At 36.3% G+C, this 17239-nt stretch overlaps 1 long non-coding RNA gene across 1 annotated transcript in view; it reads left to right on the top strand.

Annotated features, from left to right (window-relative positions):
* Nucleotides 1–17239, top strand: part of LOC105510921 — a 187435-nt gene that overhangs the window by 129515 nt on the left and 40681 nt on the right. The window contains exon 3 of the long non-coding RNA XR_001001632.1: nucleotides 15091–15195. This is a non-coding gene — a long non-coding RNA (uncharacterized LOC105510921). The remainder of the gene's footprint in view (nucleotides 1–15090; nucleotides 15196–17239) is intronic.

Genomic DNA, 17239 nt, shown 5'->3' with positions numbered 1-17239 from the left:
CTTTTTCTATTGTTTGGAATAGTTTCAGAAGGAATGGTACCAGCTCCTCTTTGTACCTCTGGTAGAATTCAGCTGTGAATCCATCTGGTCCTGGGCTTTGTTTTTTGGTTGGTATTAATTACTGCCTCAATTTCAGAACTTTTTATTGGTTTATTCAGTAATTCGAGTTCTTCCTGGTTTAGACTTGAAAGGGTGTATGTCTTCAGGAATGTATCCATTTCTTCTACATTTTCTAGTTTAGTTGTGTAGAGGTGTTTATAGTATTCTCTGATGATAATTTGTATTTCTGTGGCATCAGTGGTGATAACCTCTTTATCATTTTTTTGTGTGTCTATTTGATTCTTGTCTCTTGTCTTCTGTATTGTTCAGGCTTGCAGTCTATCTATTTTGTTGATCTTTTCAAAAATCCAGCTCTTTTTTTGAAGGGTTTTTCTTGTCTCTATCTCATTCTGTTCTGCTCTGATCTTAGTTATTTCTTGTCTTCTGCTAGCTTTTGTATTTGTTTGCTCTTGCTTCTCCAGTTCTTTTAATTGTGATGTTAGGGTTTCAATTTTAGATCTTTCCCACTTTCTCCTGTGGGCATTTAGTGATATAAATTTCCCTCTAAACACTGCTTTAAATGTGTCTCAGAGATTCTGGTACATTGTGTCTTTGTTGTCATTGATTTTGAAGAACTTATTTATTTCTGCCTTAATTTTGTTATTTACCCAGTAGTTATTTAGGAGCAGGTTGTTTGGTTTCCATGTAGTTGTGCAGTTTTGAATGAGTTTCTTAATCCTGAGTTCTAATTTGATTGCACTAAGCCTATCCGAAAGTGAGGCCACATAGCCACATGGCCACTTCCACAGTACTGTGTTGTCACTGTGTAACAGATCTATGAATAATGCTGTAAGCTAATCTTGCTGAGAAATCTTGGGGTCTTAAGTGATGATTAACTTTCCTATGGCTAGATGATGAGCACAGTCTGAATTAAACTCCAGAATTTCTGACTCATCTTTGCTGACGAGAGTTTTCACTTTGCCTGTTCATGTTGGAAAAGTCTCTCCTCTGTGACTAATAAAGGCTGTGAGGAATGCAATGTTCTTCTGTGGATGGCTTCCAACAGGGGGCTTTGTCAGCCTTCTTGGGGTTGTGGGATTCGGAAAGAGCCACAGAACAGCTGCATAATCCTCTTAAGCATCAGAGGAGAGACTCCGTTATAATACTAAGCCATGATATTTAACTCATCAGTGATAACCGTTGGGCTTCAGAATACACTTACATTGTTTAACCAACATGATTTCAAGGAGTCTCAGCATAATTACTAAGTTCTAATCTTCCAAACATATCTCTGCAGGTTGAGCTGTAGATGTCAACATTATAGCCTTTTCATATTCTGGGAATGTATATGTGTGTGTGCTTGGGTGTATGAATTTCAATAGCCAATTTATATTTTCAAGTTTATTTACATCTTTTTTTCTTTTTTCTGATGATAGAGAAAACTATTGCTCTGGGAATGTCAAGGAAAATAAGAAGTTCAAATAGCTAAAAGAAAAAAACAAACAAACAGAAGACTCTAAACAAGTCAGGTGAAGGAGCCCTTTACCTGCTGGAGCTACATGTGTGTGGTGTGATGGTTAGGAGTGTGGCCTCCAAGGTTATACTGCTGATCTGGATCCCTGGCCCTAGCTGTGTTACCTGGACAGGTCACTTTATCTTTCTATTCCTCACTGGCAAATAGTGATACAGTAGTACAAAATCTACATACAGTTCTTAAAGCAGAGTCTGACACACCATATATTCTAAATAAGTGTTATCTATGGTTATTACATAGGAAAACAGCAGAAAAGTAGCTATTTAATAGCTACTTTAATTGTTGACCTTTTTAAATTTCTCAAACTTTGAAAGAGTTCAGCTTTGGTTATGCAGCCAGGATTTTTGGGAACATTTCCTGCAGCGTGACATGACTTCAGGGATGCAAACAAGGGCTGTGTAATGATGGCTTATCTTCCTAGCATCAACCTTGATAGAGAAACCTTTAATGGTTGGCAAAGTTTTGCTTGTTAAAAAAGTTATTGAAAACAACCTGGACAAGATTCAAATCCACATGTTTTCATTTCTAAAGTTTTGTATCTAAGGTTGGCACTATCTTTTGAAGCAGTTGCATCCTTTATATTGGCACCTATCCTTACCCATCCATTTATGTATTTTAGTTGTTGTTTTGAAAACACACAATGAAAGGAGCCAGAGGCTGAAGCAGAGAGACAATTAGGAGATGAGATTGTGGCAGCTGGAGCCAAGGTAGCTGCAGAGGGGCGATGAGAAAAGGCCAAATTCTGAACATGTGGTATCTGAGGTTAGACATAATGAGATGTGATGATGGATTCACTGTGTATGTGAGTATAAGACAGAAGTCAAGATAACTGATTTGGGTCTGAGAAGTTGGGAGAAAGGAGTTGCCTTTAACGGAGACAAGGAAGACTACAAGATAAAATGGTGTTTGTTGGAATGTGTGGAGCACAGTTTAGGATAGTTTACATTTGAGACATTTTTTTGACATAAAATTGGAGATGTCAGGTAGTAGTCTGATCAGATAAAATACAGGATTATCAGTGAAGTTAAAATTTCATATTTAAAAATTGTTTAATATAAGTATATCCTAGATAAATAATGGTACATACTTATACTAAAAATTATTCATTGGTGGTCCAAAATTCCCATTTCACTAGGTATCTTGTATTTTTATTTGTTAATTCTGCAACTTTATCAGCTAGGTTGTAGGATAGTGGGATGGGGTTGCAGGCTGGAGTCATCAACGTAAAGATGATATCTAAAGCAAGGAGACTGGGTGAGAGCATCACGGGAGTGAGAATGGACAGCAGTATGAAGTGATCTAAGGACTGAGTCCTGGGATTCAATGAAGAGGTCAGATAATGAGGAGAAACAGTAACAGATACTAAGAAGGGAAGGATGGGAAGTTAGAGGAAAATCATGTGTGTGTGCCATCCTGAAAGCCAAGTGGAAAAAGGGTTTCAAGTGGAAGCCATCGATGGTGCCCAATGCTGAAAATAACTGATAGACAATGAAGATGAAAACTAAGAAGGGATCTGTCAAAGAAGATATCCATAGTGATTTTGACAAAAGAATTTTTTGTAGATGAGTGGGGGATCCTCACCCAGAACATGTTCAAAATTCTTTTGGAAATAGCGAGTTGAGAAAATTCTTACAAGGGGTTTTATAAAGTGAAGACAAGGAATATTGTGTCAGCTGGAGATGAAAATGAGGTTAAAAGGTAATTTTTAAATAAAATATATGGGAGAAATAGCAATGTTTCGATGCTGCTCTGTATAATTCAAAGGGAGAGAAAACTTAATGATGCAGGACACAGAGGGGATGGTTGCTGGAGAAATGTCCCTGGAGGGAATGGAACTTTGAGAACAAATGAAGGGACTGACCTTGAATAGAGATATGGAGAGGTCATCCACAGTAACTGGTGATGATGCGAAGTTGATGGTATAGGAACGAGGAGGTGAGTAGCAGTAGTGGTTGTATTTAACAGAAGTTCTCTTTTGATCACTTTCGTTTTCCCAGTGAAGCAGGAAGCAAGGTAACTCTTTGCTGAGAGTGAGGATTAAGGAGGAAGTAGAAGAGACTCAAGCCCCTTTATTTCTTATCTGGCTCTCATCATTTTTGCATTTTCATGTTTTCTGAATTTGTTTATTCCTCTGTTATAAAACATATGACTTTCTATTGTCTTTCCATCTTATTTGATGGTGCATGTGTTCTGTTTCCCCTTAATTTGTAAGTTCTCTGAAGGCAGAGTTCATATAAGTTCGGGTGTGAATTCTCATGCCTTAATCATAGTAGACGATGAAGACTTATTAAGAGAATCAAGTCTTTAAAAAATGAAATGCACAGTAATCCCCAGAAACTCTTTTAAGATTTTAAAATCCTCATATGCTTGAAGATCCACTGTAGATTACAGAAAATTCAAATAAGTAAATCAATTATTTTATTCAGTAGTTATGAAAGTATGGATTATAGAAAATACTGTACAAAATATGTTAGCAATATGTACTGAACAAACCACTTCAGTGTGTATAGAATTGTTAAATAGCATAAGCATATCAATTATAGTTCAAAGTAGAAAGACAGATTCTTGAAATACAGCTTTATAAATTCCAAACTAAGCAGTGTATTCTACATAGAACTTCAAATACAATTTAATAATAAGGATTTTTTTTAAAGTTGCCAATTATGTTCTTCCAAAATATTAACCAGGTGAAATTATGTAGATATTTCAAAAGGATAGGAAAGTGTAAATAGTTATTCTCAAGAATTCAACATATATTAGTGGCTAAAAGTGTTGATATGCTAACATATTTACAAACAAAATAATAGATTATTATATTTGGTGAAAAGATTAGGCATTAACTTCAAAAGTCTGTATAATTATGGCTCTGGTTTACTTTAGAGTACACGTTTAATCCTACAGTATGCAAATTAAAAAGATATTATATTCAGTGTTTATGTAATTGTGTATTTCCTCTAAAATTATAGTGAAAATATCTGTAATTAAATAAATGCTCTCTTCAGTTACTGTAAAGTCTCATAATCTTTTTGCCTCTGTAAACAAAGGCCTATTGTAACATCCTTATGAAGTTTAGCTACTGATAATAGTGCCACACATTTTTTACTACATTTTAGAGGGAAGAAATAAGTAATTAACTCTGCAAAATGAATTACCACATGAATACATGAATCTTCAATAATAATGATAATACCAATGTTAGTGATAATACCAATTCAATACTACAAATAAGCTAATTGTCTTTTAAAATGTACATATTGTGCCTTTAATGCTAAAACTGTTTCAGATATTTCCAAACATAAAACAAATCCTTAATTATTTTTATAATCAAATGACCTATCTTCCATTTGCTCATATAGTCCCAATAATCTCAAAGAAGCAACTACATCTGGATCCATTTTCACACTATTTGATATAACTGTTTTCAAAAGAAAAGACAGCTCAATAAAATAATTAATCAATTTAAAGTCTAAGCTTATTATAAACAGCTGACTTGCAAACATATGACTGCTAAGAACCATCAGCTCCATTCGTTTTATTCCTTTTAGCTTCATTTTACTTGTAAATGCATTCTTTTCCTTTCTGGAAAAGAATTTTTCCTTATTATTACTGTTTTTTAAGTCAGGAAAAAATAACTTTATTCATTTTTGCTATTATATTAGCCTGAAACTTCACATCTCAATATACATGACATATATTATTTTTAAATTTCCAACATCTCTAATATACCCACCAACTATGCTTCCTTTGGGGACCCGCTATTGTTCGGTGGCTCTTCCTTTCTTCCCTCACTATAGAGGTGAGAGCTGCTCCACTTTCTTTGATGGTGACTATTTAACTGAAGCTGTGTATTGTTTCTGCTTCCCATGACTAAGACAGAACCAGAGAATATTAGAGCTGGAGTGGACTTCAGAATCCATCCTGCCCACCCATCTTGCCTTATGCCTGAGGAATCAGACCCAGAGACGGAATATAGCTTGACACACACAGCTCAGTAGTGAGAGAACCAGGACACAATTTCAAATCATTTTCCGCACAACTGTATGTTCACATTTTTATGTGCTTCCATTAAAATTTACTTTCCCATTTCCCTTCTGCATGAATTGCCTGAGGTCATTCTTCTTTAGCTGTCTACAAAGGATTTTATGCTCGGGTATCATAGTGTCTTTTTCCTTTGGATTGTATCCATGCCTATGGATGCGGCTTACATTTTGCATGAATGCCATGTTGTCATGCCAGTCACCTCCCAGTGACCCGTGTTTTGCTTTTTGTTTTTTTTTTTTTTCCCCCAGAGCATATACTATCTAAGCAATGGGGTTATTTACTTCTCTTCTGTGTCTCCTTTAGTATCATGCATTATCCATGACAGTCCTCATTACTCTTGGACTGTCATTGTTCATTTGGTTACCTGTCAGTCCTTAGAGACAAAGAAAACGTTTAATTTAATTCTGTATTTTTAGTGCACAGGAAGCTTCTTAACTTGTTTTTTGACATTATCCAAAGGCCCAGCACAGTCATGGGTCCAGAAAACTGTCTTGATCCTGAAAACTTCTCTTCTTTCCCCCATCTTTCCTCCACCTCAAGGCCTCAGACTTTGTAGAAAATCAGGCAGTAATTTTGCTTTTGCACCAGAGTTGATTTTGGAGGTCGCCAGAGTGCTGGTGATTACTTCCTTAAGCTTTTCTCTCTCAGCATCAATTCAGAGACTCCAGCCCCAGAAGATGTTCCAGGTAGGAGGAACCACGGAGGAGTCTGGTGGTGAACTGTATTCTGGGAAATAGCATCTCCACTGGTGTTGTGTTAAGTAGAAATCGATACAGGTGATACATACAAAAAAAAGTCTTTAAATATATTTTCCAGTTGGGCATACATGTCAACTTGTGTTTTTCACCTTTCTTCCATATTGATAACAACTTAATTCTCACAAACAATTTCATGCAAGATAAGAAACAGACCTGATCCGAACCAAAGAAGAAACATTAATTCTCTCTGTAGCTCTGGAATTAGGAATAGACCAATTTGTAAACTGAAGACATCAACATGCTTTTAAAAAGATTTTGCTCCATTTATATCTATTTTGCCAGCACATGGAAATAAAAACTGCCAGAAATGAAGTAGCCACATCATTCAAAATAGTGTTTCTTAAAGGTTGGTCCACAGGAAGGAATTATTTAAGAGGTTGTTAAAACTACATATTTCTGGGCCGCCACCCCAAATCTACTGAATCCTCATGAAAATAAAAGCACAAAATGTTAGCACACGGTGACATTGCAATGGCAACATGATGTAGGAGAAGAACACCACATACAGCATGGGGAAAAGTGAATTCTTATCCTGTTTTCACCACAAACTAAATATGACACCTGGGCAAGTGGCTTAACCACCCTGGACAACAGTGGAGAATATGCTGGAGTGTATGTTCTGGAAAATAATTTGTTGGAGAATATGTTGTTAGCATCCTCACTATAGTCTCTGATTATTTAATCCTCTCATGAAAGTACATTTTGCAGTTAGTTAATTATGTTGTATTCCCTATTCTAATTAATTTGTTTCCCAAGCATCCCATGGCCTCTTGAATATAAAGGAATTATCATATATGTCTCTCAGGCCATCTTTCAGGATCTTTAAGGTTAAAACATTTAATGTGATTTGAATTTTCACTGTGTACCAGACAATTATCTAGCTAAAACCTCAACAATTCTATAAGGTAGTTTGACACAATCTCCTTTTTAAATAAAAGGGCAATTTCATCCAATCAAATAGGTTGTACAAGCAAACTGCTGACCTCATGTTCCCCTTCTACCCAAATCTTGTTCACAGCAGGATCTCAACATCTTTTTGACAGGAAATAGAAGTGCTAGAGCATGGAAATCTGTGGACACCTGCAAGAAGTGGACTTCCTTGCATTACAAACATTCTCTGGAGTGGTTGCAAGAAACGATTGAAGAGAACTAGAATCCTATCCGCTGGCCAAAGTTGAGAGTATATGTCATTGTACATTCTTTTTGGAAAGAGAAATTGCCTGAAGTGAGAATTTAAATCAATTTTTTATATACTACCCTGTAATAGTAAGAGTTTTTGTTAAGTGAATTAGTAAATACCTTTTTAAACAACATAGAGAGTTTGTTCATCTTTTACTAGGCATTGAAAACATGACAAATGATATATCAAGCTTAAGGAAATCATCGAAAACACAGATACTATTTTTGTATAAAGATTGCTATTAATTATAATATCAACAATGAAAACAATAGCAATCCAATTAGCACAATTCTGGCATGACAAGCACCCTAAAGATACCTAGAATGTTACAAAGAATATTTAGTGACATTGGAAAACAAGTTATATTATTATCTGTATCTCAATTGTCAATTGTCATGAATTTTTAAATGTATATACATAGAAAAAAAGACATTAAAAATGTAACAACTGTTATCTCTAAATTTTAGATAATTTAAAATCTTTCCCTTTACCTTTCTAAATAGTCACAATTACTTAGAATGAATAGGAAATATTTCATAATCAGGAAGATACGTGTGTTCATTTAAAGACTCTCTTCAAGGAATGGGAAACTTTACTTATAAGAAAGTAACTGGGAATTCTATTAGCAGTAATTGGGATCCTAGGAGGATGTATTGATGAAAATTAGTGATAAATGGCAACACCAATTAGTGATAATGGCAATCGATCAGTTCAAATAAAACTAGGGAGGAGATATGTCCTTCCACTTTGGGGATGTGATAGGAGCTTCCACACTGTCATGTGGCAGGAAGCAGAGAAGGGAGGAAGATGACATTCTTTTTTGGGGGGAAAGGAGAGAGCGTCTATTATTGGAATCTGTTTCAAAGGATTTGGAGGTGGGCACAATGAGGTTGAGACCGTGGGTTGGATCCTGGTGTTGGCATTTTTAGCAAGGCTAACCTGGAGCATGTGGCTCAGCCCAGACTTCAGCTTTTTCACACACCCCTCATCCTTTCCAACTGCAGTGTTTCCTGGTCTCAAATCGTTGATGCCTGAGAGTGGCTTTCTGTCAAAGTGAAATATTGAGCCATAAACTGGAATTGTACATCTCCCTTTCAAAATATGTGGCCAAGAAATGGGATTAAAACTGTGTTGGCAAATGTGGGTTATAACGATTTTACCTATTGGGAGTTATTCATCTGTATGTTGTTTTTATCATTTCAAATGTTATTTGTGGAAGGAGAATGTGATTATTTGCCAAAATCTACATTATGTCATCTGCCCTGTTCTATAAACAGATTACACATACCATACAGACATAAGCAGAGGCTGTGGTTAGCTAATTATGTTTAATGCAAATGCTCACATATGTACAATTCATTTTAAATGGATTAGTTATAAGTGCCATGTTTTAGTTACAGGACTTTTGGAAATACCTCATCATAGCAGGGCACCAGAGCCACTTACACTTCTTTTTTTTTTTTTTAAATGAACACAAACCATTTGGAATATGATGTACAAATCTAATTTTTGAAAAAATATCCACTAAGTACATAATATGCTGTGAGATAATTTGGCAAAAGTGCTAATCTATATTACAAACAGGATTTGTCCAGGTGTACTTGTTGCCAAAAGAAAGCATTTTTATTTAAAATCTAGTATTACAAACTGTTTCCAAACACATTCATTTGATTAATAAAGCTAAACAATGAAGCACAGCATTGACCCTCACAGCAAATAATTCAGATTAAAATTTCAGTATAAAAGACTTTGTTTCTTAGAGAAAGTTAAAATAATCCCATCATGCTCGACAGATGCAGCATTTCTATTGTCCACGCAAATTGCTAATCACCATGGCAGACATTTCTGCTTACGTATTCAATGTCTATTTCCCATCCAATTTTTGTAATATAACCTGATTTTCACTGAAGCTGTATGTAGCCAGCTACAAATTGCATTTCCCAACCTCCTTTGCAGGTAGAAGCGGCCATGTGATCATTCTGGCCAATGAAACAAAAGAAACAAAAGTGGAAGGTCCTGGGAGAGACTTCAAGAAAAACTCTTTAAAAGAGACTCAGTTGCATTGGTAAACAACTTTTGTTCTTCTACTTCTTCCTACTTAATATGCTGGTTTTAGACAATCCAACTTGTGACCATAAGGCAACAGCCATGCATATGAGTGCTGCACCATGGACCTCTGAACAGAAAGCTGGAATGAGTCTGTCTGTGTCACTGATGGTATTACAGAGTCCCTGATAACAGTTCTAAGTAGCTTAGCTCTGAGCTCCTTGTTTCGCAAAACTAATACAATTGATTCAGTGCATTCCTTAATGACAAAAGTACAAATTATGATTATTAGCTTAAGTTTACTGTTTGTAGATATTGTCAAAGTCTCTTAAAAATGGTCCGTTTCTGTGCCTGTGTTTGTACCAGCACCATGTTGTTTTGGTTACTGTAGCCTTGTAATACAGTTTGAAATCAGGAAAAGTGATGCCTCCAGTTTCGTTCTTTTTGCTTAGGATTTCCTTGGCTATTTGGGCTTTTTTTGTTTGTTTGTTTCATATTAATTTTAACATAGTTTTTTCTAGTTCTGTGAAAATGTCATTGGTAGTTTGATAGAGATAGCATTGAATCTATAAATTGCTTTGAGCAGTATGGCCATTTTATTGATATTGATTCTTCCTATCCATGAGCATGGAATCTTTTTTCATTTGTTTGTCTATTCTCTGATTTCTTTGAGCAGTGTATTGTAATTCTCATTGTAGAGATCTTTCACCTCTCCCCTGGTTAGCTGTTTTCTTGGGTTTTTTACTCTTTTTGTGACAATTGCGAATGGGATTGCCTTTGTAGATTTGGCTCTCGGTTTGGCTGTTGTTGGTGTATAGGAATGCTGTGATTTTTGTTCACTGATTTTGTATCCCACAACTTTGCTGAAGTTGTTTATCAGTTGGAGATCAATGGAACAAAATAGAAAGCCAAGAAATAAGGCCACACATCTACAACCACCTGATCTTCAACAAAGCAAAATGAGCAATGGGTAAATAACTCCCAATTCAACAAACGATGCTGAGATAACTAGCTAGCCATATGCAAAAGATTGAAGCTAGACTCCTTTCTTAAACCATACACAAAAATCAACTCGAGATGGATTAAAGATTTAAATGTGAAACCCAAAATTATAAAAACCTTGGAAGACAACCTAGGCAATACCATCCTGGACATGGGAACAAACGAAGTTTCATGGCAAAGATGCCAAAAGCAATCACAACAAAAACCAAAATTGACATGTGAGATCTAATTAAACCTACAAGCTTCTTCACAGCAAATGAAACTATCAACAGAGTAAACAGACAATATTTAGAATGGGAGAAAATTTTTGCAAACTATGCACCTGACAAAGTACCTTTGAGGAACTTAAACAAATTTAGAAGAGAAAAACAACCCCATTAAAAAGTAGGCAAAGAACAGGGACACTTCTCAAACGAAGACACACATGCAGCTAACTAGAATATAAAAAAAAGTTCAATATCACTGATCTTAGAGAAATGCAAATAAAATCTACAAGGAGATACCATCTCATACCAGTCAGAATGATTATTAAAAAATCAAAAAATAACAGATGCTGGTGAGGTTGCAGAGGAAAAAAAAACACTTTTACACTGTCGGTGGGAGTGTAATTTAGCTTAACCATATCAAAAGCACTATGGCAATTCCTCAGACAGCTAAAAGCAGAACTGTCATTTGACCCAGCAATTTCATCACTTGGTATATACCCAGAGGAATATAAATCATTCTACCATAAAGACACATGATGCGAATGTTCATTGGAGCACTATTCACAATAGCAAAGACATGGAATCAACCTAAATGCCTATCAATGACAGGTCAGATGAAGAAAATGTGGTACATATACACTGTGGAATACTATGCAGTCAGAAAAAAAACACGATCATGTCTTTTGTAGGAACATGGATGGAACTGGAGGCTATTATCCTTAGCAAACTAATGCAGAAACAGAAAACCAAATACCACATGTTTTCACCTATAAGTGGGAGCTAAATGATAAGAACACATGGACACACAGAGGAGGAACAAGAGATGCTGGGGCCTGCTTGAGGATGGAGGGTGAGAGGAGAGAGGGGAGCAGAAAATGTAACTATTGGGTACTGGGTTTAATACCTGGGTGATAAAACAATATGTAAAACAACGCTTGTACAGGTGGATCGCGAGGTCAGGCATTCAAGACCAGCCTGGCCAAGATGGTGAAAACCCATCTCCACTAAAAATACAAAAAAATTAGCCAGGTATGGTGATGGGCGCCTGTAATCCTAGGTACTCAGGAGGCTGAGGCAGAGAATTGTTTGAACCTGAGAAGCCGAGGTTGCAGTGAGCTGAGATCGTGCCACTGCACTCCAGCGTGGGCGATAGAATGAGACTCTGTCTCCAAAAATAAAAAATAAAAAACCAACGCCTCTAATCCCAGCTGTTGGGAGGCCAAGGGGGGTAAACCACCTGAGGTCAGGAATTTGAGACCAGCCTGGGCAACATGGTAAAACCCCATCTTTTCTAAAAATACAAAAAACTAGCCAGGTGTGGTGGCACACACCTATAATCCCAGCTACTTGAGATTGGGAGGCCAAGGCAGGAGAATCGCTTGAACCTAGGAGGCAGAGGTTGCAGTGAGCCAAGATCATGTCACTGCACTCCAGCCTGGGCAACAGAACGAGAATCCATGTCAAAAGAAAAAAAAAAAAAGAAGAAGAAAAAATAGCTTGTTTCCCAGTGACATTCTTTTTTTGATGAATAAAATAGTGTTTGAGTGACTCAGAAGCGTAAAGAGCTTCTCCTTCATACACTTCGTGCATTGCTTCTGGGAAGGCTTTTTATTTCTGAAGAATGTTTTTTAATATTACAGAGTTATACTCTTCTTTATAAGCCATGGTTTCTTAATACAAACATCTTTGGATGGTCTTCATGTGTTCTAAGGTTGTATATTTGCTCCAGTATGGTATAAGCAATTTTAATGCCAACAACTGGTGTTTACCATGAGAGTGTGGATGAATGTTATTGCTTAAAGAAAAGAAGAGCCCAGTGGTAACCCAGTCACATGGTCACATATTCCATTCTATAACCAAAAGTGTCTTATAAATATTTCCATTGAAATTCAGTTCTAATATGGGGCTTATTGAACCTAAAATATCTGAATTATCATATCTGATTCATTACTTAGTTATGAAAGCCCAGAATGTTAATGAAGTATCAAAATTATGTACATATGTGTTTTGTTTTGTTTTATTTTGTTAAGACGGAGTCTCTGTCTGTTGCCCAAACTTCCCAGATTCAAGTGATTCTCCTGCCTCAGCCTCCTGAGTAGCTGGAACTACAGGTGTGTGCCTCCACGCCCAGCCAATTTTTGTATTTTTAGTAGAGACAGGGTTTTTTCATGTTGGTCATGCTGGTCTTGAACTTCTGATCTCAGGTGATACGCCTGCCTTGGCCTCCCAAAGTATTGGATTACAGGCATGAACCACCACGCCTAGCCCATACATGGTTTTAATTAAGTGCACTTTGTTCAGTGCTTCCTCCGAGAAATTGATAGATACTACAAAATGGAGATAAGGGCCTTTATCCTACACTGTCATAATTATTACATGTTATATAACTTCTTTCAGATTAAAGTAGACAGGAGGTAGGTTTACAAACTAAATAAATTCTGAATATTTATCTGTATAATAATGGTTTTCTTCTCTTTTCTGGAAATACATATCGGTTGATTTTTCTTTTTTCTTTTTTTTCTTTTTTGAGATGGAGTCTTGCTCTGTTACCCAGGCTGGAGTGCAGTGGCACGATCTCGGCTCACTGCAAGCTCCATCTCGTGGGTTCACGCCATTCTCCTGCCTCAGCCTCCCGAGTAGCTGGGACTACAGGCGCCTGCCATCACGCCCGGCTAATTTTTTGTATTTTTAGTAAAGACAGGATTTCACGGTGTTAGCCAGGACGGTCTTGATCTCCTGACCTTGTGATCCACCCACCTCGGCCTCCCAAAGTGCTGAGATTACAGGCGTGAGCCACCTTTCCCGGCCTTGATTTTTCAACTAACTCATAATGTTTCCTCTAATTTTAATATTTTTTTAAACTGAGAGTGTCATTTACAGCAACATGAATGGAACTGGAGGCCATTATGTTAAATGAAAGTGCTAAGTGAAGGCAGATACAGAAAGACAAACGTGGCATGTTCTTACTCATATGTAGGAACTAAAAAAAGTTAATCTCATAGAGATAGAGAGTAGAATAATAATAGATACTGGAGGCTGGGAAGGGCATGCCTGTGGGTGGGAGGGGTTGGTTAATGCGTACAAAAATACAGTGAGTGAGAAGGAATACATTCTAATGTTCAATGTCAGAGCAGCATGGTCATAGTTAGCATATTGTATATTCAAAGTTATATATTTCAAAGTTGCTAGAAGACAGGACTTGAAATGTTCCCAACACACCCCAAATACCCAAACTTGATCATTATACAGTGTATGCATATAACAAAATATACATGTACTCCATAAATGTGTACAAATACTAGTATCAATAAAAACTGCTTTGTCCACCATATTTAATCTCCTAATAATTTGTGCAACTGTTTATTACCATCATCATTATTGAACATTTTTTATATAATTGGATAGTCCTGGTTAGTGATGAGAGTGGTAACCATACAACCAAAAGGAGGAATTTAGGTATCCATCCCTTATTTATTATCAACATTTTGTTGTAGGACTTTCTCCTGAGTTCAACTGAAAACCAGGTTCTTGTCACATGGCGACGAGAGATTAGGCTCACAGACACTTCGAAGGGTGAGAAAAATGGAATTTTTTGGGCAAAAAGGAAAAGAAGGGAAAACGGGACTCTCAGCAGAGCGAGAGTGCTGCTAGGATAGACTTCCCACCTAGCAGATTGAATTCCAGGTTCCACCCTGGAACAGGAGAGGCCAGGCTTCTCTCCTCCCATGCAAACGGCACAAACTTCTTGAGGCCCCAACCCAGCGCGCACTCCTCCCAATGCACAGGCCAGTTGGAGTTTTTCCAGGGACCCCTTTACACTTAGCTGTCTCAATTTCATTATTCAGGGTTCCTTTTATCTACTAAAGGCATTATGGTAAGCCATTTTTAAATCCCACATTTAAATGTGCTAGGTTAATAGTGGGAGTAGAGAGGGTGTTTGGAATTACCAAACAGACACAGAAAGCATTAACCTTTAAAAGGTTTTATTTATGTATGTTATCTTCTATAATCAATACACTCCACCTGAATCACTTAAAATATATTCTATTACCCTTTTTATGCTGTTTCCTAGAACTTGGCTAGAGTTGTAATTTTATATTTGAGTGGGATATAAATGCTAAATGTTTTGAAATAAAGGCTTACAACCTGAGTGTTAAAAAATGTAGGAATAATTATGAGTCTCACATCCCTAGGAACAAAATATACTTACATCAATATGCAAATTGTCTCTTTATAATAATCTGCATAATGAAGAGCATTATAATTTTTCTTAGTTTCACACAGCCATTAACAAACCATCTGTATGCCTAATATTGATGCTATCTTTCCCCAGTGTACTGGGCAATCTAAGACAGGGAAATAAAGATAAGGTTTGGATTGAAGAGTGAGGTAAGATTTAACATCATCAGACAGACAAATCATACATATAACCGTGAGTTAAATACCACGCTTGCTTGTGGATTGTTGAGCATCAATTCTTCAAAACAGTGTCTGCTCATTTAATGAGAATTTATATTCTATTATAAAAGTTCTTGATCTCAGTTATAGGTTTCCTCTCTTATGAACTTTTTAATCTTATTTTAAAACAACTTTACTGAGGCTTATTTTATGTACGGTCACGTGCCTCGTAGTGACTTTTCAATCAAAGATGGACTGCACATTCGAAGGTAGTCCCATAAGATTATATTGCATTTTTACTATACCTTTCCTGCTCTTTAGCTATTTCTTCTGTGTTTTGGTTCACAAACACTACTGTGTTACTATTGCCTACAGTATTCAGTACAGTAACATGCTTTGCAGGTTTGTAGCCTAAGAGCAATAAGCTATGCCATCTAGCCTAGGTGTGTGTGTAGTAGGCTGACCATCTAGGCTTGTGTAAGTACACTCTATGTTGGCATGGTCACTAAATTGCATGCTGATGCATTTCTCAGAATCCACACCCTTCATTAAACAACACATAACTGTACAACAAATACACCCATTCTGTGTGTGTAGTTCAATGAGTTTTTACATATGTATGGACTCATGTAACTGCCCCCTCAGTCATGAAATAAAATATCTCCATCATGCCAAAATGTTTTCTCCTGCTTCTTTGCAGTCTTGTCCCAGGCAACCATTGATCTTAAAGGAGATCAGACAGACACTCTTCTGTCTTTGTCTTTTTTCTCTTTAGTATGATTTTGAGATTCATCCACATTGTTACCTGTATCAGTGGTTTGTTCCTTTTAACTAAACGGGATCCCATTATATGAATAAACCATCATTTCTTTATTAATTCACCTGTTGATGGGCATTTTGATTGTTCCCAGTTTTTGGCAATTATGAATAAAGCTGCTATGAACATTCGTATATAAATTATTGTCTGAGTGTGTGTTTCAGTTTACGTTGGGCAAATACCTAGGAGGGAAATTGTTGGATCACATGGTAAGTGTGTGTTTAACTGTAAAACAAAACATAACAAAAACAGCACATTGTTTTCCAAAATGGTTGTAGCATTTTGTTCCCACTGCCAATATGAGGGCATTCCAGTTCCTCCATATCTTAACCAACTTTTGGAACCATTAGACTTCTTAATTTTAGCCATTCTGACAATTTATAGCAAGCTTGTCCAACCCACAACTCAGGATGCATTTGAATGTGGCCCAACACAAATTCATAAACTTTCTTAAAATATTATGAGATTTCTTTGCAATTTTTTTTAGCTCATCAGCTATCATTAGTGTTAGTGTATTTTATGTGTGGCCCAAGACAATTCTTCTTCCAATGTGGCCCAAGAAAGCCAAAAAATTAGACACCCCTGGTGTGTAGTAAGATATCATTGTAGTTTTAATTTGAATTTCCTTGATGGCTATAGATGTTGAACATCTTTTATGTCATTTATTGGCCATTTTATATTTTCTTTTGTGAAGTGTCTGCCTTTCCTGAACACAGGCCTTTTAACAGATTTATATATATCAAAAGTATTTCCTTTACTTAAGTGGTTTGACTTTTCTTTAACAGTTTTCTTTAAAGGGCAAATATTTTTAGTTGTTTCCAAAGTCTAATTTTATGTATACATTTTTTTTTATTTCATGGCTTGTCCTTCTTCTGTCAAAATGTTTGGTTGTGCAATAGACAAAAACAGTTTTTCCTATGTTTTCTTCCAAAAGTTGTACAGATTTGCACGTACATACAAGTCTATACTTAAGTTTGAATTAATTTTCATGAATGATGTGGAGTACATTCTTTTCCAAAATGCTTTTTTTCCCCATCCCTATCTCTTTTTTCTCTTTCTGAGACTCCAGTTATACATCTGTTACAATGCTTGATATCTTTTCATAGGTCACAGACACTCTGTTCATTTTTGTTTCTTTAGGTTTTCTTTTACCTAAACTTCAGTTTGAATCGAGTTTGAATAGTTTTTATTGTTTTGTTTTCTTTCTTTCTTTCTTTC

This window comes from Colobus angolensis, unplaced genomic scaffold (genome assembly GCF_000951035.1).
Source record: "Colobus angolensis palliatus isolate OR3802 unplaced genomic scaffold, Cang.pa_1.0 Scaffold194, whole genome shotgun sequence".
NCBI lineage: Eukaryota > Metazoa > Chordata > Mammalia > Primates > Cercopithecidae > Colobus > Colobus angolensis.
The sequence above is the reverse complement of the archived record's forward strand: the minus strand, read 5'-3'. Positions and strand labels throughout refer to the sequence as shown.